At 40.6% G+C, this 19,902-nt stretch overlaps 1 protein-coding gene across 1 annotated transcript in view; it reads left to right on the forward strand.

Moving 5' to 3' along the window:
* Nucleotides 1-19,902, forward strand: part of TMEM242 (transmembrane protein 242) — a 54,706-nt gene that overhangs the window by 31,852 nt on the left and 2,952 nt on the right. The window lies entirely within an intron of this gene.

The following is a 19,902-nucleotide window of genomic DNA, read 5'->3' on the forward strand; positions in this document are numbered from 1 at the left end:
GGAGTTAGTAAAGGAAAACACTGAACAATTAAGGTATTTTCAGTTAAAAAAAAAAGTTCTTTCTAGTTATGTTACAGGAGGGGGTAGATAATCACAATGACAGGAACTTTGAAAACAGGGTAAAGATCCGCTTTGAACGCAAACTAAATATTGAATCTACTGATGAATTTTCATGTAAATGTTCATTCGAAGTCTACTAGTGTATGGCTATCTTTAGTCTGCTTTCAGTTCCAATGCTCTGCTAGGATAACCAGACTAAATATGATTGTATATTTAACATATATTCCTCATCAAAACCCTGGTTTCATATGCTGCGTGTAGTTCAACGTGGCATCTTGGCGGCACTGGCATGGGAGTTTTGTTCACTGGGCTTCTGAAGGTATGCTTTATATGCAGAAACATTCCAGGAACTTCAAGCAAATTTTCATTTCTGAATAACTTTTATAATATTTGTAAGGGGGGAGGGGGGGATGGGAACTTTTTGATCTGAGAGGGAAACACGACCATTTGGCATTTTCACAGCAGGTATAAGTGGGTATGGTGAAAGCTTTGAATGGATTCTGCAGTTATTATTATACAGGATTTATATAGCACCAACAGGTTATGCAGTGCTTTACTACATAAGGGCAGACAGTACAGTTACAAATCAAATTAATACAAGAGGATTCAGAGGGCCCTGCTCATTAGAGCTTACAATTTAAGAGGGAGGGTCAAGAGATACAACAGATGTGGGGGATGGGCTGATGGACAAAAAATACATGTACAGTTGTTAGATGGGGCAGGATAGGCCTCTCTGAAGAGATGAGTTTTCAGGGATCGTCTAAAAGTGGCAGAGATGGAGATAGTCGGGCACATTGAGGAAGGGAGTTCCAGAGGATAGGAGCGGCTCTGGAGAAATCCTGGAGACAAGCATGGGAGGAGGTGACAAGGGAGCTAGAGAGCAGGAGGTCTGGGGAGGAACGAAGAGAACGATTTGGTTGGTATTTTGAGACCAGATTAGTGATGTAACTAGGGGCTGAGTTGTGGATGGGTTTATAATTTGTTGTAAGTATTTTTAATTTTATTCATTGGGTGAGCGGGAGCCAGTAGAGATACTGGCAAAGAGGGGTGGCAGACACTGAACATTTGGTAAGGTGGATGAGTCTGGCAGCATCATTCATGATGGACGTGAGGGGGGATAGCCTATGCAAAGGTAAGCCAGTGAGGAGGGAGTTGCAGTAGTCAAGACAGGGGATGACCAGGGAGTGAGTTTAAAGCTTTGTGGTGTCATTGGTTAGAAAGGGGCATATCTTGGAGATGTTGTGGAGGTTGAGGCGGCAAGCTTTGGACAGCGATTGGATGTGGGACCAAAATGATAGTTCAGAGTCCAGTATTACACCTATCACCCTGGCATGTGGGGATGGGTTGATGGTTGAGCCATTGATTTTGACAGAGAAGTCAGTGGAAGGAGCACGTAGAGGAGGAAATATTATGAGCTCAGTTTTGGATAGATTATTTTTCAGGAAGTGGTGTGACACTGAGCATGATATGTCTGTTAAGAGATTAATGATGCATAAGGAGACTGATGGAGTGAGCTGAGGGGTAGAGAGATAGATTTGAGTGTAATCAGCATAGAAATGGTATTGAAAGCCATGGGAAGCAATCAGTTGACCCAGAGAGGAGGTGTAGATTGAGAATAGGAGGGGTCCCAGAACAGAACCTTGGGGAACCCCAACAGAGAAACGAAGAGGAAATAGAATAGTAAGTGTCACTGAAGGTGCGGTGGGATAGGAAGGATGAGAACCAATGAAGAGCACCGTCAGGGAGACCAAAAGAGTAGAGTTTTTTTGAGGAGGAGGGAGTGGTCCACTGTGTCAAAGGTAACAGAGAGGTCCAGAAGTAGGAGTACAAAATAGTGTCCATTGGTTTTAGCCATTAGTAAATCGTTTATAAGTTTGAGGAGAGCAGTTTCCGTGGAGTGCTGAGAGCAGAGCAAATCCAGATTGAGGGGGTCAAGAAGGTTATTCTCAGTGAGGTGGTTGCTCAGCTGGTTGTAGACCAGGCGTTCAAGGAGTTTGGAGGAAAAGGGGAGTAAGTAGATGGGTCATAGGTTATTAAGATTGGTGGGGTCTAGTGAGGGCTTTTTAGGTATGGGGGTGCCTAGTGCACGTTTTAGAGAATTGGGGAAGATGCTGGAAAAGAGGGAGATATTGAAGATGTGAGTTAGAGAGTGTCGGATAGAGCCAGAGGGTTGACCTTAGCATTTGTGGCAGAACAGAGTCCAAGGGGCACGTGGTTAGGTGGACGTTAGAAAAAGGTTTAGCAACCTCGTCTATAGTAATGAGGTTGAAAGCTGGAAGTAGTGATTGTCCCTGTGGATGTGGCGGTGGAGGATGAAGAAAAGAGTTGAAGGTAGAGAAGAATTGACAGGGATTCGATGAGAAGGTCTTAATAAGAGTAATGAAATAAGTCTGCTTGGCAGTGTGAAGGCAGGAATAGTATTTCTGGAGGGCAGATTATATTGGTTGAAGTCTTTCTGAGACTTAGTCTTACGCCACAGACGCTCAAGAGTGCAGCAATGTTTTTTGAGACCTCTGGTGTCATCTGTTTGTCAAGGTTGTAGGGGTCGGGCCTGACTGTATATAGAGATGGGCGCGAGCTTGTCTAGGGAGGATGACAGTGAACTGTTTTAGACAGAAGTGGCTAGATCCGGGCATGACAGGGATGATATTTTGTCATAGAGGTGGTCAGTAACAGAGAAGAGAAGGGTTGAGGTGGTGAATGTTTCTACGAGTAACGGTTAGGTGATTGGAGGGAGAGGAGGTGGGAGACAGGGAGAGAGTGAAGAGTAATAAGATGGTGATCAGAGAGTGGGAGAGGGTTGTTGGAGAGGTTGCACGGAGTGCATAGATAGGAGAATACGAGGTCAAGGGTATTGCCATTGGAGTGAGTAGAAGCCTGTATCCATTGCTTCAGGCCAAACAAGGAGGCTACATTAAGAAGTTTAGAAGTAGCAGAAGTGTTAGCACTAAAAGGGATGTTGAAGTCACCGAGAATGATTGTGGGGATTTCAGAAGAGAGAGAATGGTAGCAAGGCAGAAACGTTCTCAAGGAAGGTAGACACCAGGCCAGGGGGCCAGTAGATCACAGCAGTTCTTAGAGGAACAGGAGAGAATAGACGTATACAATGTGCCTCATAAGAGGAGAGTGTCAGAAAGGGAGGTGGGTGAAGTACCTGATAGGTGCTCTGTGGGGCAAGGGGGATTCCTACTCCACCTCCCTTCCGTCCACTGGGTCTGGGGGAGTGAGTCCAGAGAAGGCCACCATGGGAAAGGGAAGCCATGTCAGAATCATGAATCCAGGTTTTGGTAATGTCAAGCAGGTTATAGGAATTTGTGATAAAGAGGTCATGGAGGGAGGTGAGTTTGTTACAGACAGAGCGGGCGTTCCAGAAGGCACAGGAAAAGGGGAGGCTTGCTTTGGGAAGAAGAGAAATGGAGATTACGTTCTGTGGATTGTGGCTGCTGCCAGAGGGTGCAGGGTGATAGGAGTGTTGGGCACACTTACATGATGGAGGTCCAGGGTTTGGGGATATTTATCCAGAGGTTAGGAGAAGCAGAAGGGTGAGGGAGGTAATACAGAAGTGCGATTTATATGAGGGGACAGGCCTCAGCGTTGTGGAGGATTTATGAGCATGTGGATTTAGAATTAGGAGTTGGTGAGTGTAGTAATAGGGAGAAGACAGAAGGGATGGTGATGTATATAAGCTGTGGGGTAGAGAAGAGGGATGAAGGAAATAAGAAAGGAGAGCAGACACAACTGTCAGAAGGAGTGGTAGAAAGCTCATGCTACAGAGTAGAAGGAGAGGAGAAGAGAGAGAGGGTCACCTGCAGCCTGTTTGGTGCTTTTCAGATCAGTTTGCTATATATACTCTCTTCGTTCAACCGCTGAAGTGCAAATCACTTGTATAAAGAATCACTAAAGGAAAGAAATCCAGCAAAGTGCTTCCCTATAAAGGTGCTCTAGATTTATACTATTAAGGGTGGGGGTGGTTGGTTGTTAATTAATCATGAGCTAATATAAGGATGGCTGACTAGCAAAGCAAGCCATGCTTGCAAGAGGGCAGAGAGAGTTGTAAAGATAAAACCAGCCATAACTTAGGTAAAACACTTACAGAGCAACATAAATGTAATGATGCAGAAAGGGCAACAGATGGTGAAGGCATCACATACCAAAATGCACAAAGACACAGTGAAAAACAATCAGTGTTCAGTTCTGGGTGGATGTAGGCAGCAACATACCTGTGGAGGGACATAAATGTTCAGATGAGACATTCAGGTAGAGCAGCGTCTGAAGTGCAAATCACTTGTATAAAGAACCACTTCTAGAAAGTTGATAATATATAAAGAAAATACACTGTAAAGGATTAAGTACTTTGAGCTACAGGGACACCTACAGAGAACAGAGTGCAGTACAGTATCTCAAAGGGAGCAAGTGAACTATTACGATAAAAAATAAATAAAACTAAAGCTTTAACTACAAAAAAAATCCCTGCAGCTTTAGTCACATCACCTACCTGTAATGAAGTATGTCTCACCTTCTGCAGGTAGCTGGATCCTGAAGAAATCTCATCTACAGAGATGCCTGTCCTCTTCCTGTCTCTAAACTTTCTGCTGTGTCTAAACTTTTACTGCTGTGGTTAACAGCCCCTCCTTCCTCCTCCTCAATTGAGAAAAGTTATTTCATTTATTACACTGCTTGTAACACAATCTGTGAATATGGGAGAGTCTGATCAGTCACAGGTCTCTATTCCCCATTCACAGATCAATATTACATATCATGCAATCAATTAAACAACATTGAATGGAGGAGGAGGAAGGAGAGGTGGGACCTCGTCGGGTCATCTGTACTGCTGTTCTGCCTGAAGACACAAGAAATGACAAGGCTTTTTCACTACTACTTTATTTGTATTTAAACTCGAGTTGATTAAGTTATTAAAAAAAGCAAAAAAACTATTTTGCTGTCTATATTAAATACAGATGAAACAAAAGTAATGCATATCTATAATCATTTTCTTTGTAAGACACTTTGGGGTCAATTTACTAAAGGTTACCGTATGCAATAACACTGTCGCATGACTCATTTGCATAAATGATTGCATTTGGTAACAAGATGTCCAAGGTAACATGATGGGGGGGAGCCCCACACAGTTTTTTCATCATTTGTAATTGCTGGCATGTTTTTGTTTTCATTCAGCTGTCAGTGGGACACCCGCTGACAGCTGATGAATTATCCATTGTTAAGGACACTGCGTCTTGCTTCCTTAACAACCAGCTATCGTGCGATAAATTACCTCATGAAAATACGTGGTAATTACCGCAATACAGATATTTTACCGCAAGAGTTCTTTACCGCAAAATTCTTAGTAAATTGCACATTTGCAAAAAAAATTTAACGTATGTGTTGTTTTACAGCATTTTTTCAGCCAGTATTTAACTTAGTAAATTGACCCCATTGTATCCTTTTGTTACGTAATTAATTTGGCATTATAGAATTAGTCATAAAGTATCTGTTATTATCAATGAGAAATCCATCTTGTCATATGATCCTGGTCATTTGATGGTTGTCCAGCAACATGAAAAACAAGCATTCCTCCTTCCTATTGCCTTACAGAAGTTTCTGCCCCGTGTATAAAGTATATTCAGTAAACAGATTTACAGAAACTGTAGATAAAAAATGCTAATTTTATTCAGTAATCTGTCATGTTTATAATGACACAAAAATTAAATTTCTGATGCAAAGCCTTGCAAAGTTATTCAGAAATGAAATACAGTTTATTTGTAATTTGAATATCTTCAATGTAACTCTACAAAACAAACAAAAATTTACATAAACAGTAAATATTAAAAGAAAATAATCACTAGTGGGAAAAAGAGAGAAATACGTTTATTTAGGCTCAGAACGCTAACTAAGGGTTAATAAAGCTAAACATATCAATATTTAAAAAAAAAAAATGATGTACAAGATTGATAAAACCTTATTTAATGTGCAGATCAAAGGGGATACTATTCTCTGCACATGCATGTACTAATCAAAATAATACATTGTACATTATTGTTACAGTGTATTAAAGTAGAACTATGGGCAAAAAATATATATATTTTAAATTTTATAGAGTAAGCTCTGGTTCACATATGTTTGGCCGTGTGGGACACAATTTGCGTGGGCCTGAGAGCCCATTCATTTGAATGGACTCCCGTGCCCCGGGACAGGCAGGGAACAAGTCCCTGCACTACTTGGAAAAGTAGAGGTTCCCAGTACGGTTGTGATTTTCAGTGCGGGCGGCGTACCATTAGAATTAGTAGCACCACTGTATGGGTGGTCAGGTATTTGTGAGGGTCTCGCAGCGGTACCACCCACACAGATGTGAACCAAGGCTAAGGGAGGGTTATCAGTGCTGGACTTAAAAGGGTGCAAAAGGGGCAACTGCCTTGGGCCTCCTGACAGAAGGGGCCCAACTCTATACAGATATATATAAAATAATAAAAGAAAAAAACGAATAATTACTTTCTTTTATTAAATGTATCTTGGGAAGTAATATTTTGACTGCCATCAGCAACATTGAGTTGCAACTAACTAAAGTGTTTTTCTAACCCCATTTCTGATCGTCAGTTGCATATGTCTCAGAACAGATGTAGACTTTATTCCTTGCTGTCACGCATATGTGTCACTGTCTTGTGCTGGGAGTGCACTCAATTGCAGGCCCCCAGCTGTTTGACTATGCCAGTGGTGGGCAACCTTTTTTTTCAACTGAGCCAAATCTCGCCAAAACCATGATTGAAATTTATTTTGAGAGCCACATTTTTAAAACTGAAAATACATCTCCCATATAGTAATTCATCCCCCATAGTAATTCATCCCCCATATAGTAATTCATCCCCCATAGTGTAATTCATCCCCCATAGTGTAATTCATCCCCCATAGTAATTCATCCCCCATAGTAATTCATCCCCCATATAGTAATTCATCCCCCATATAGTAATTCATCCTCCATATAGTAATTCATCCCCCATAGTAATTCATCCCCCATATAGTAATTCATCCCCCATAGCAATTCATCCCCCGTATAGTATTTCATCCCTCGTATAGTATTTCATCCCCCGTATAGTATTTCATCCCCCGTATAGTATTTCATCCCCCATATAGTATTTCATCCCCCATATAGTATTTCATCCCTCATATAGTATTTCATCCCCCATATAGTAATTCATCCCTCATATAGTATTTCATCCCTCATATAGTATTTCATCCCCCCATATAGTATTTCATCCCTCATATAGTATTTCATCCCCCCATATAGTATTTCATCCCTCATATAGTATTTCATCCCTCATATAGTAATTCATCCCTCATATAGTATTTCATCCCCCCATATAGTAATTCATCCCTCATATAGTATTTCATCCCCCCATATAGTATTTCATCCCCCCATATAGTATTTCATCCCTCATATAGTAATTCATCCCTCATATAGTATTTCATCCCCCCATATAGTATTTCATCCCCCCATATAGTATTTCATCCCCCCATATAGTATTTCATCCCTCATATAGTAATTCATCCCTCATATAGTATTTCATCCCTCATATAGTATTTCATCCCTCATATAGTATTTCATCCCCCATATAGTATTTCATCCCCCCATATAGTATTTCATCCCCTCATATAGTATTTCATCCCTCATATAGTATTTCATCCCCCCATATAGTATTTCATCCCTCATACAGTAATTCATCCCTCATATAGTAATTCATCCCCCATATAGTATTTCATCCCTCATATAGTATTTCATCCCCCCATATAGTATTTCATCCCTCATATAGTAATTCATCCCCCCATATAGTATTTCATCCCCCCATATAGTATTTCATCCCCCCATATAGTATTTCATCCCTCATATAGTAATTCATCCCTGATATAGTAATTCATCCCCCATATAGTATTTCATCCCCCCATATAGTATTTCATCCCTCATAAAGTAATTCATCCCTCATATAGTATTTCATCCCCCACAGTACTATTCCCCCCCCCCCCTTCTAGTAAGCCAAGTCCCCCGTGTCAATTCACTTACCTTTTGCGTTCCTCTCGCTGTCTTCCCGCGCCGTTCGGGTCTTCAGGGCGGACTGTGAGAGGAGCCTAGCTCCCCTCCCCTCACGTTCGGCACGCTGCCCCGCCTACACACATCCTGACAGCCACATCCGCAAGCCGGATTAAAAGGTCCGCGCGGACTTTTGGGGCTGCCAACCGAGAGGAGGCAGGGGAGCGGCCGACCGAGAGGAGGGAGGGGAGCAGGCGCCCGGCACACAGAAGAGCCGCATTAGACTGGGTAAAGAGCCGCATGTGGCTCGCGAGCCGCGGCTTGCCGACCACTGGACTATGCTGTCACAGAAGCTCCCTGTCACATAGCAATGGTTGGGAGGTGGTAGGATAAACTCCTAAACACGTAATCACTGTGGCAGCCAATCACAGTGATCACATGATCAAGAGACCCATGTAATGCCTCCTGCATTATGGGTTCTTGAAGGGTCTTAAAGTAACGTATGTTTCTTAATGGTATAGTACAGGACACAGGCTACCTTAAGTCTTGACCAGAGGTTATATGCTGTTACCTTCAGGTTAGGATACTGGTAAACAAAGTTGTTAGAACAGCCCATGTAACCCCTCCCATTCCCAGCAATCCTCAGTTTTTTGCTAGTGTCCTTGACCCTGCCACATGGAAGCTGCGGGGATGGCCTGTAACGTTAGTTCTTGTAATGGACTCTGTCTGTGGCGCTCACCTTCAGTACAGAACTGCAATTCAATGTAGTTAGCTGCAGAGTGCTCTACAGGTCCAATGCAGTGGTGATCGGAATCCCAGTAGTTCCAGTACTTGAAGACGCTGTCCATGGAGGAGAGGATATACTCTTCCTAACTAGGCAAAGTGGGGAATTTCCACCTATTGGTCAATCTCCTGCAAAGGTGCCAGTACTCTGATATAGTGAGTCCAGAGCTTTGCCCCTTCCCATGAGAGATCCCCTTCACCCCTTCTTCCTCTCACACCCAGTTGCTCCCAGCCTCCGGGTAGTCCCTGAACAGATTTGTAGCCAGGTTCAAGGATCAAAAGGTCTTTGCAGTGGACACCCTGGTGACCCCGTGAGATAAGTTCTGATTTGTTATCACATTCCTTCTGCTATGTATTCTACTTTGACTGCAGGATTGATATGGGGAACATAAAGGTGATCTTGGTGGCACCAGATTGGCCCAGAGTGACTTGGTACTTAGATATTCTAAGACCCCAGGAAAGACACTCCATGACTGGCCAGACCTGCTATCTCAGGTTCCAGTCTACCATCCCGATTCATGGTTGCTAACTTTAATGGCTTGGCTGTTGAGAGGGCAAGGTCTATTTGACTCTGTTATTCGTACCATGCCTAAAACTAGGAAGTTGACCTCTCGCAATATTTGTCTTTGCACCTTGAAGGCTTACTTGGCATGGTGTGAGGCATGGAAGTTTTGCGTAAGACGATACTCTGTGGGATGTTTACTGTTCTTTCTGAAATCTGAGTTAGAGCAACATTTGACCTTACGATCCCTGAAAGAGCAAGTCTCTGCATAAGCCATTCTTTCTTACAGACTGCTGGCATCTCATTCTCTGATAAAAGTCTTTGTTCAGGGGATGGCTCTCATCACTTCCCCTGTTCGTACACCCGTGTCACCTTGAATTCTCAACTTCTCTTGGCCAGCTTTTTTTCCTCGTGGCTATCACGTTAGCAAGATGACTCTTAAAACTGGCAGCTTTACTCTGTAAGGAACCCTTCCTTGTTCTTCAATAAGACAAGGTGGTTTTGAGGCCTTGGGACTCATTTCTCCCTATGGTGGTTTCCAGCTTCCACCTCTTTCAGGACATTGTTTTGCCTTCTCTTTGCCTTTAAAGCACCCCAAAGAGATCTGTTTGCATTGCTGAGATTGTCTATGTGCAGGGCATGTTTACCTCTCACCCATTGCTCCCATACAAACCTTGAATTTTTGTCCTGCCTGAAGACTATCGCAAGGACTGTCCTGCTTCTTGATCTAACATCTTTGTGTCCTGCTTCTCATTCTAACATCTCTTACACCTTGGAGGATAGCAATGTTCCTTTCCCTGTTACTGCCTACTCATCTCGTTCAGTTGATGCCTCTTAAGCTTTTCAGCCCCAGGCATCTGTTTCTCAGGTTTGCAAAGCCACTATCTGGTCCTCTGTTCACAGGTTTGTGATAGTTTACAAGGTGGGTGTTCAGGCCTCTGTTCAAGCCAGCTTCTGGTTTGTGTTGGACTTGTTGTCATTGTTTGCTGTGTTGCCTACCCTTCAGTTGTATTATGAATGAATTTAAGGCTTCCTCTGATTATCTCAGGAGGAGAGGCAGGCAGATAATGTCACGCTCTCCACCTCACCCAAGCCTTGTGTTCAGTCATAAAATTCATGTCAACCTGTGTCAAGGCACTGACATCTCAGACTGTGGATAGCATGGTTATCCACTACTGCCAACTTAGTTGCTGCCAGCATAGTTTGAGAACAAAACATCTATCAAGTGGAAACAGCACACAGCATTGCAAAGATATGTGGATTATAGCAGACTGGGAATACGTGTTCCAATGTTATTAATAATGTTAAATTCCCAGTCAAGCAGTCATGTATTCATCCAGAGAGAAAATCAAAGGCATTGAACACTATTGGAGAGTCAAACCCCGAACAGCCAATAGGAAAAAATATACACTCACTGGCCACTTTATTAGGTACACCTTGTTAGTACCGGGTTTGGACCCCATTTTGCCTTCAGAACTGCCTTAATTCTTCATGGCATAGATTCAACAAGGTGCTGGAAACATTCCTCAGAAATTTTGGTCCATATTGACATGAGTTACTGTTGCATTTCTCTCTTCTTGGACCATTATCCTCTGACCTCTGATATCAACAAGGCATTTTTGTCCACACAACTGCCGCTCACTGGATATTTTTGTCTTTTTCGGACCATTCTCTGTAAACCCTAGAGATGGTTGTGCGTGAAAATCCCAGATCAGCAGTTTTTAAATACTCAGACCAGCCCGTCTAGCACCAACAACCCTGCACGTTCAAAGTCACTTAAATCCCCTTTCTTCTCCATTCTGATGCTTGGTGTGAACTTCAGCAAGTCGTCTTCACCACGTCTAGATGCTTAAATGCATTGAGCTGCTGCAATGTGATTGGCTGATTTGAAGATTGTGTTACCAAGCAATTGAACAGGTGTACCTAATAAAGTGGCTGATGAGTGTATGTACTTTATTGAAATAAAATAGATCAGCACAGTGGCTAAATGGTTAGCACTTCTACCTGTCAGTACTCGGGTTGTCGGTTCGAATCCCAACCACGGCACCACCTGCCTGGAGTTTGCATGTTCTCCCTGTGCCTGCGTGGGTTTCCTCTGGGTACTCCGGTTTCCTCCTACACTCCAAATATATGCTGGTAGGTTAATTTGCTCCGGTCTAAATTGGCCCTAGTATGCCTAGTATGTGTATGTATGAATGTGAGTTAGGGACTTTAGATTGTATGCCCCTTGAGGGTTAGGGACTGATGTGAATGTACAATATATATGTAAAGTGCTGTATATATTGATGGCGCTATATAAGTACCTGTAATAAATAAATATAGTCAGACACTCACGTACTTGTAAGCTCTCTCCCCATCCTGGGTCAGCAGAACTGTGCTATGATGTTAGGCTGAAGGTTCCCCTATGCTTGTCGCCACTAAAGCCAGGGGAGTGGTGGAAACACAGCCCAATGGAGCAAGGCACTGTAAGCCACTACAGTGCAACTTACTCCGGTCCAGCGGAGAGCAAACAGGAAGGCGGAACTGACAACATCGGAAGTGATGTCACCGCTTCACATAACAGGTGTTTCAGGATGGAGAGGAGCATCAGAACGGTCTGCCAGACAACGCGTTTCAAGGCAGGGCCTCTTTTTCAAATCTTTAAACGATAATGAATGTAGTGTATTTATAGTGAAAATAGTGATTTAATAAACTATTGCGGGGTCTAAAAATCAGTAGCACATTTTGTTTTTATTCTACAGTGCATGTGATTTCAGAAAATGAATGGTTCTTGGGGTCTTTTACAAACTCTGAAAGCTGTAAGCAAAAAATATAACCTCCAGATTGTTTTGCATAACTTTGATTTTCATTGTTTTGCAAAAAGAGGCAAATTTTTTTTTATATATAGTAACCCAGTATTATTTATTATTATTTCAGGTACTTATATAGCGCCGTCAATTTACGCAGCACTTTACATATATATTGTACATTCACATCAGTCCCTAACCCTCAAGGGGTGTACAATCTAAGGTCCCCAACTCACATTCATATACAAGGGTCAATTTAGACAGGATCCAATTAACCTACCAGCATGTCTTTGGAGTGTGGGAGGAAACCGGAGTACCCGGAAGGTACAGCTCCAGCTTTTATATATAGTGGGAATTTAGCTATTTTAATTTTGTAAGCTTTGCTGTGATTTTGTTCAATAATGATTTTAGTGTACTTGTAGCGAAAATATCATTTTGATAAACATTTGTGCAAATATCAGGGGTCCTAAAAAATCAGTAGCACCTTCTTTTTATTCTACGGGTCTTAAGCCTTCAGAAAATGTATGGTTTGGGGTGGGGGGTTTAACATTCTCTAAAAGTTGTAAGTGAAATATAAAAAAAATGGAAAAATTTAAATATAGTCTGTCCACCGCAGTTTAAAAGGGGAGCGCAGGACCTGGCAGCAAAAGGGTTAAATAAAAAAAAAGTTGTTCAATGTCTCACAGTTTGATTTACTTCTAAAACAGTTACAGTTTCAGAAGATTGTCTCTTGCCAGCAATTGTAGAGTGGGATCTATGCTGTCTATGGGGAAGCAGTGGTCTTATTACAGAAGTCTTCTATGCTCCCTACTAAGCACATACCCCTCGTTGATTGGAAAGCTCTTGCTGTGGCTCAGCAGGGGTCATGTTGGATCTTTGCAAAGAGACTGCTACTTTTACAGAGATCAAGAGACCCACTCTGCAACATGCTGGCAGTGGACAGGCTTTTCTGCAAAGGCTGTGGCTGTTTTAGAAAGAAAATTAAAGTGACAGTAAACATACAATGCTTAATTGACATTGTCCCTTCTATTCATGTATAAAGCTCATACCGCTGTATTTCATTTAATATAAAAAAATCATCTGAGTAGCTTATTTAACCACTTAAACTCCAGAAGGTTTTACCCTCTTCAGGCCATTCTTTGCTAATCGGCACTGCACTTCTTGAACTGGCAATTGCGTGTCCATGCAACACTGTACGCAAATGAAGGTTATATCATTTTTTCACACAAATGGAGCTTTTTTTTTTTAATGGTATTTGATCACCAATGGGGTTTTTATATTTTATTACATAAATGAAAAAAGAAAAAAAAACAATATTTTCTGTTATAAAACATATCCAAGAAAAAAATCTAATTTCTTTATAACCTTGGGCCAACATGTATTCTGTTACATGGCTTTGGTAGAAAGAAACAAATCCCAATAAGTTTATATTAGATGGTTTGTGTGAAAGGTATAGCATCTACAAACTATGATTGAGATATATATATATATATTTAATTAATTAAAAATTGATCAGTCCTGATGTACTGGCAGCTTTTTTTGAGGCCCTATAAATACCAGAGCAGTACATGTACCCCCCCCCCCCAAATTACCCCATTTGGAAAGTACACAGATGACACTGATGACTATATACTAAAAAGATTTCTTGCTATTTGTTTATTTTTTAACATACTTTCATTAGAGTATTTCGATGTCACCATAGTAACACTGTACTACTCTAGGGGGGTGATCGGGGACTTTTTTTTTCACCTTGATTGCTGGTACAATGAAAGCCATCGTAACAGCAATGTTTTGAATGGTTATGACTGTGTTACAATCATGACAGTTGAGATTACTAGTGATCTGTGATTGGATACAGCTAATCACATGGTACAGGGGGCTGTGATTGGTCTAGATACTATGTGATAGCTGTGGGCCAATCACAGCGCTAAGGAAGCAAAGCTGTTATGAATTTAAATAATTCATAACAGCTTTGTTGACATTGTGATCATGTGAGTTTCTAGTTTTTTGCTGATGTATGCTTTATAGCAGAAGAGGTTTGGACTATGAATCTGTGTCTGCACAGTGTTGCTTGGTGCTGTGGTAGACAAAAAATAAGAAGTTTTCAGAATAGAGAATACAAATAAATAATTGCAACAAAATATTTCAAAGCTTATTAAAAATGTATATATCAAAGCAAATATTTATTACTTTTTATGCAATAACATGGTGTAGGCAAAGTTTAAGTTGACTGACAATAGCTTTCACTTTGTGCACACTGTAAAAATATCTGGAGGAGGTTCTGCTTTGTCACATCACTCCAGTCTGTGTCTGTGATATGTATGTGCTGGGACTAACAGGGAAGTGAAGCCTTGATCATTCAACATATCCTGCCCCCATAATTTTTAGCAATAGGAGGACATGGAGTAGGGGGGAGGGAGGGGACTGTCATTTACCACTGTGTATATGCTCATGTGTGACTTTATAGCCACACGGGCTGCTCAGATAAGAAAAAGCAGAAAATGAACAGCTTAGAATGGAACTAAAACTAGAACATTCACAGTAGCTGACACACTGTAGCTGCAGCGAGGACACAGACAAGGAGGGAGGGACAGTGAACAGCAGGATCCGCCAGGGTTTATTGCAAGCTACAGTAAATGAATGCTCTAGTGGCAAAGTGTACAAAATGTAATATAGCATGTATTGACAGTTTATAATGGTTTGGGTTTAATGACAGTATAACTGTAGAACATTGAACCCCGTTTGTGTTAATGCAGCTTAAATATAAGATGCTAACTTAAACTAAAATTTCTGTTGGGATTTAAATAAAAAATATTCCATTGGTTCCTCTAATATCAAAGAGAATAATTCTGTGTATTTATTCTTGCTTTGAATACAAACTCTACTTTTAAAACAAAAAAAAAAAAAAAAAGAAGACGTATAGCATACTGAGTTCAGCTGTGACATTGTCATATTTTCCCAATTGGATAATGAGTAGTTATAGGTTGTGTCAATGTATAATGTGCTGGCACATCCCACCACTGCAGTAATTCTGCCTCTTCTGAATTACACACATTTACTACAGCTGTGGCCAAAAGTTTTGAGAATGACACCGATATTAATTTTCACAAAGTCTGCTGCTTCGGTGTTTTAGATCTTTTTGTTACTATGGTATACTGAAGTATAATTAAAAGCATTTCCTAAGTATGAAAGGCTTTTGTTGTCAATTACATTAAGTTTATGCAAAGAGTCAGTATTTGCAGTGTTGACCCTTCTTTTTCAAGACTTCTGCAATTCACCCTGGCATGCTGTCAACCTCGGGGCCACATCATGACTGGAAAATGCATTGTTCATTACCAAACTGTTCTTGGATGGTTGGGAGAAGTTGCTCTCGGAGTAGGTTTTTGTACCATTCTTAATTCATGGCTGTGTTCTTAGGCAAAATTGTGAGTGAGTCCACTCCCTTGGCTGAGCAGCAACCTTACACATGAATGGTCTCAGGATGCTTTACTGTTGGCATGACACAGGACCCATTGAAGAATATCAGTTTGTCCCTGATGTTTTTCCTGGAGAAAAGTGGCTTCTTTGCTGCCTTTTTGACACCAGGCCATCCTCCAAACGTCTTTGCCTCCCTGTGCCTGCAGATGCACTTACACCTGCCTGCTGCTATTCCTGAACAAACTCTGCACTGGTGGTACCCCGATCCTAAGCTGAATCAACTTTAGGAGACAGTCCTGGTGCTTGCTGGACTTTTTTGGGCACCCTGAAGCCTTCTTCACAACATTTGACTTTTTCTCAAAGTTCTTGATGATCTGATAAATGGTTGATTTAGGTGCAATCTTAGTAGCAGCTATATCCTTGTCTACAAATCCCTTTTTGTGCAAAGCCATGATGACTGCACTTATTTCCTTGCATGTAACCATGGTTAACAGAGGAAGAACAATGATTTCAAGTACCACCCTCCTTTTAAAGCTTCCAAAGAGAATCACTGACATGATGTCAGCTAGTCCTTTTGTGGCAGGGCTGAAATGCAGTGGAAATGTTTTTTTGAGGATTAAGTTAATTTCCATTTCAAGAGGGACTTTGTAATCAATTGCAATTTATCTGATCACTCTTCATAACATTCTGGAGTACAGTATGTACAAATTGCCAACATAGAAACTGAGGGAGCAGATTTTGTGAAAATTAATATTTGTGTCATTCTCAAAACTTTTGGCCAGAGCTATAGAAGTTCTTAAAAAGATTTTACAAGATGTGCACAGAGCAGGAAAACAAACATGAACAAAGTAAGGGAGGAATATTTGTTTTTTATAACAAAAAAGTGATCCAGTTTTAATTACAGCACCTACAAACCTAAGTATTCTTTTATGAGAATTTAGTTCAACTTCAATGAGCAGAGGCAAAGCTATCACCACAGTCAAGGTGAATAATCTTACTTTTTCTTATCAACATTTCATTGTATTTGCCATTCAACTGCCCATGTTGCTAGTTGTTGAGATTGTTTTGTAATATGCCACTATCCTGATCAAATTTAGTCTTTTGCATAGTTTTGTATCATCAGCAGAAAACGGCAGCATTACTCGTCCTTCCATCTGTTAAGCTATTAATAAAAAGATGAAAAATTGTTGTACCCAACACTGGTAATTATAGTATATCACTAACCATTTGTTTTCTGTCTTTTAGTTGGATTTTTATTTTTGTAAAAGTGCTTTGTAAAATTGAATGATTGCACCATATAAGTATTTAAAAATACATTTTTTTCCTAGTATTTGTAAACTATTTTTTTAATACTAGGATATTATGAAGGGCAGTACCAAAGACCTTGAGAAAACCCATTAATTTTTTTTAGCATTCGTTTTTTTTCTTACCAAACAAAATGTTAATGGACCTGACCTGGCTTTCCTTAATCTTTGATTACCTTTACTTTTGTCTTTATGTCACATGCTACATCTACTTAAAGTGATACTAAACACACACCGTTTAATTTACATGATCCATTCTCTTTCTGTTTGTGGATGATGACACTGTAATTATTTTAACCTCTTACTTAATTCATATACAGGGAAACATAAACAGGAGGAGCTTCTAGTCTTTTGCTGGTCTCATGTTAAAAAAAAAAACAGCCTTTCGGATACAGAGTAAACCAAATAAATAATACCTATAAACTGTTTTAAATCCTAATACAAATATATGTTTGAAATCAATAATTTTTTGCAATAACATGGTGTGGGTGGATTTCTGCTAGTCACTGGCTGTGTCACACCCCTCCAGCCTATGTCTCAGAATAACAGGAAGGCAAAGCCTCCATCAATCAAAATGTAATGTCTCACTCCCATTGTGTTTAGCTGGTTAGAGGGCATGGAGGAGGAGGGAGGGAGGGAATGGGTTGTCATTTACCACTGTGTACAAACCCATATGTGTGACTCTAGTCATATAGGCTGCTCAGATGCTATAGGGAGGGAAATGCACAGCATAGAACCGCACTGAAAACTGAGCATGTGCAGTAGCTGCCAACTGCTCTGCAAAATCCCCAACTGCATTGGGGACATAGACAGAAAGGGGAGATAGAGAACAGCAGGATCAACCAGGTTTTTTGCAGAATACAGAAAACAAATCCCATAGTGGATGAGTGAGTATGAACAGCATGTAATACAGCATTTATTGATCGTTTTTATGATGTGGGTTCAGTGACACTGTAAGATTTATTACCTGTAGTTTTTCTGATAAAGTTTATCAAAAGTCAAAACTTTTTTTTGTCTTAGAGTAAAGAATGGTTTAAATCCCTGCAGATTTTGTTCCTGGTGTGTCCCACTGAGATGGTTTTCCTAAATTTTCTTTCTTAGGCCTCTTTCACACAGGCGATCTGATCGGGATGTGATCAGAAGGTCCATTCATCCTTATGGACCTGTGGGTGTAAGCAGACTTGTGTCTGTTTACACTTGCCTACCTCTGGGTCTGATAAAAAAAAAAAACAACCCCCCCCCCCAAAAAAAAAATAACAGAAGGGAATGTGTCCTCTTACATTTAGGCGGATTAGATCGGAAGGTAGTCAGGTGTAAACAGGCAGCAGAGTCCATTTACTCCCAGCAGACCACAGAGCAAAACAGGTCATCTGCCTGCTCTGCTCCGATCAGCAGGAGATCTGTGAGCTGAGGAAATTATTGTCAGGGGGAATAAAAAAAAAGGACAAATCTCCCTAATAGTGACACGGCAAAAAAAAATTAACGGATTCTAACCTTTCCCTAGTCTTTCTAAAAGAAAGACTTTATATACATTTTTAAAGGATTGTCCATCTTTAAAATGTGTTTATGAATTTTAACTCCAGCCAATTATTTTTTAAAGTTTTGTATATAGAGTGGAGAAGTGGAAAAAAATTCACTAGGGCTTGTATTTCTATATGTGGCCCCATTGAGAAGATTTGTACTCACCTGTGATATCTACACAAAAAGTAGATAAGCAGTTGTCACCGGGACAGGAAGTCACAGACAGCGGGACAGAAGGCACAGAAAGCAATACAAACTTTGGCCGATATTCTAACCCTTCCTCACTTTTGTGTTTTGACTCTACATTTGCTATGAGAAAAATATCTGTAATTTATTTTCTGATCCTCTTCCAAAAAAGCTACCCGCCCCGGCTTTAATTCTGATCTTGCAGGTTTACTGCTTAGTGGTTCATTGACCTGATATAAGAATGTGCATTAGAATGAACCCCAGTATCTACTAAGTAGAGGAGCTGAAGGGTCACCATTACAGCCTAAGAACATACATTATTGGAGGAGAATCAGGAACTGCTGCAAGAGGTGGTTCTCTCCTGACAGCTTTTTTTTTTTAATGTTTTATAGCAAAAATGTCCTGATACTACAGTAAAAGAAAACTAAATGGCGACACATTGTACGCTGAATCCAGGAGCCATTGTATTCTATGCAACACATTCAAACTATTTTTATTCTAACTGAAACTTTTGTCAGATTTTCCTGTTTTGTATACAATGTATGAAACATATCAAAGAAAACAAAAGGCTGTTCAAAGAGCACGCAGTTTTATTAAAGTAAGCCCTAACAATGAACCTCTCTTATATGGTTTTTTTTTTCCATTTTGGTCTGTTAAACATACCATTGAAAACATTGTGATTTCGGAGAAAGAAGGTAAAGTTGCTCCAAGTAAGCCCACCACTCCCACACTCAATTCTTCAACGTGTATGCTGGCACAGTTGGCACGCCTGTGCTATAGATCAAAGGAAAGTCCGGGAGGCCGCACTATAGCACATATCCACTTAATTGTATAGAAAAACAGCTTAAAAACACCATACTGTATGCCAGTGGGGGGAAAAAAGGTTCTGTAACCTCAGCGCTTAATCATATGTTATAATCTATTATGTTATATCTGCTTTATAAGTGCAAAAGAGACAAAAAATGTTTTGCCAGAAATGTAAGTTGATAACTTTCTGTGCTCTCTGCTTGTGCTGCTTTCTTATCAGTTGGCAGCTATTTCTGTGACTTACAGAGCACCCTGTAACCCATGTTATGGATATTTGAAAGGGGGAGGTGTTCTGCAGTCCTAAGTTTTTCCTTGTCCTAGGGTGATAACGCAGCTTCTACATAAACACAGGACAAGGGAGTGAGCGTTGACACCCTGGGGCAGAAAATGTGTTGCTAGCAGGATCCCCAGAAGCTGCATCATATAAACAATTATTTTCGCTATGCTTTGATTGAATAGTGATGCCCAAATGTAGCCACAGACAAACCTTACTTTTTTTTTTTTTTATTGCGTGATTGT

The sequence above is a fragment of the Staurois parvus genome, unplaced genomic scaffold (assembly GCF_062004578.1).
Source record: "Staurois parvus isolate SC_StPar_1 unplaced genomic scaffold, SC_StPar_1.0 ptg000081l, whole genome shotgun sequence".
Lineage (NCBI taxonomy): Eukaryota > Metazoa > Chordata > Amphibia > Anura > Ranidae > Staurois > Staurois parvus.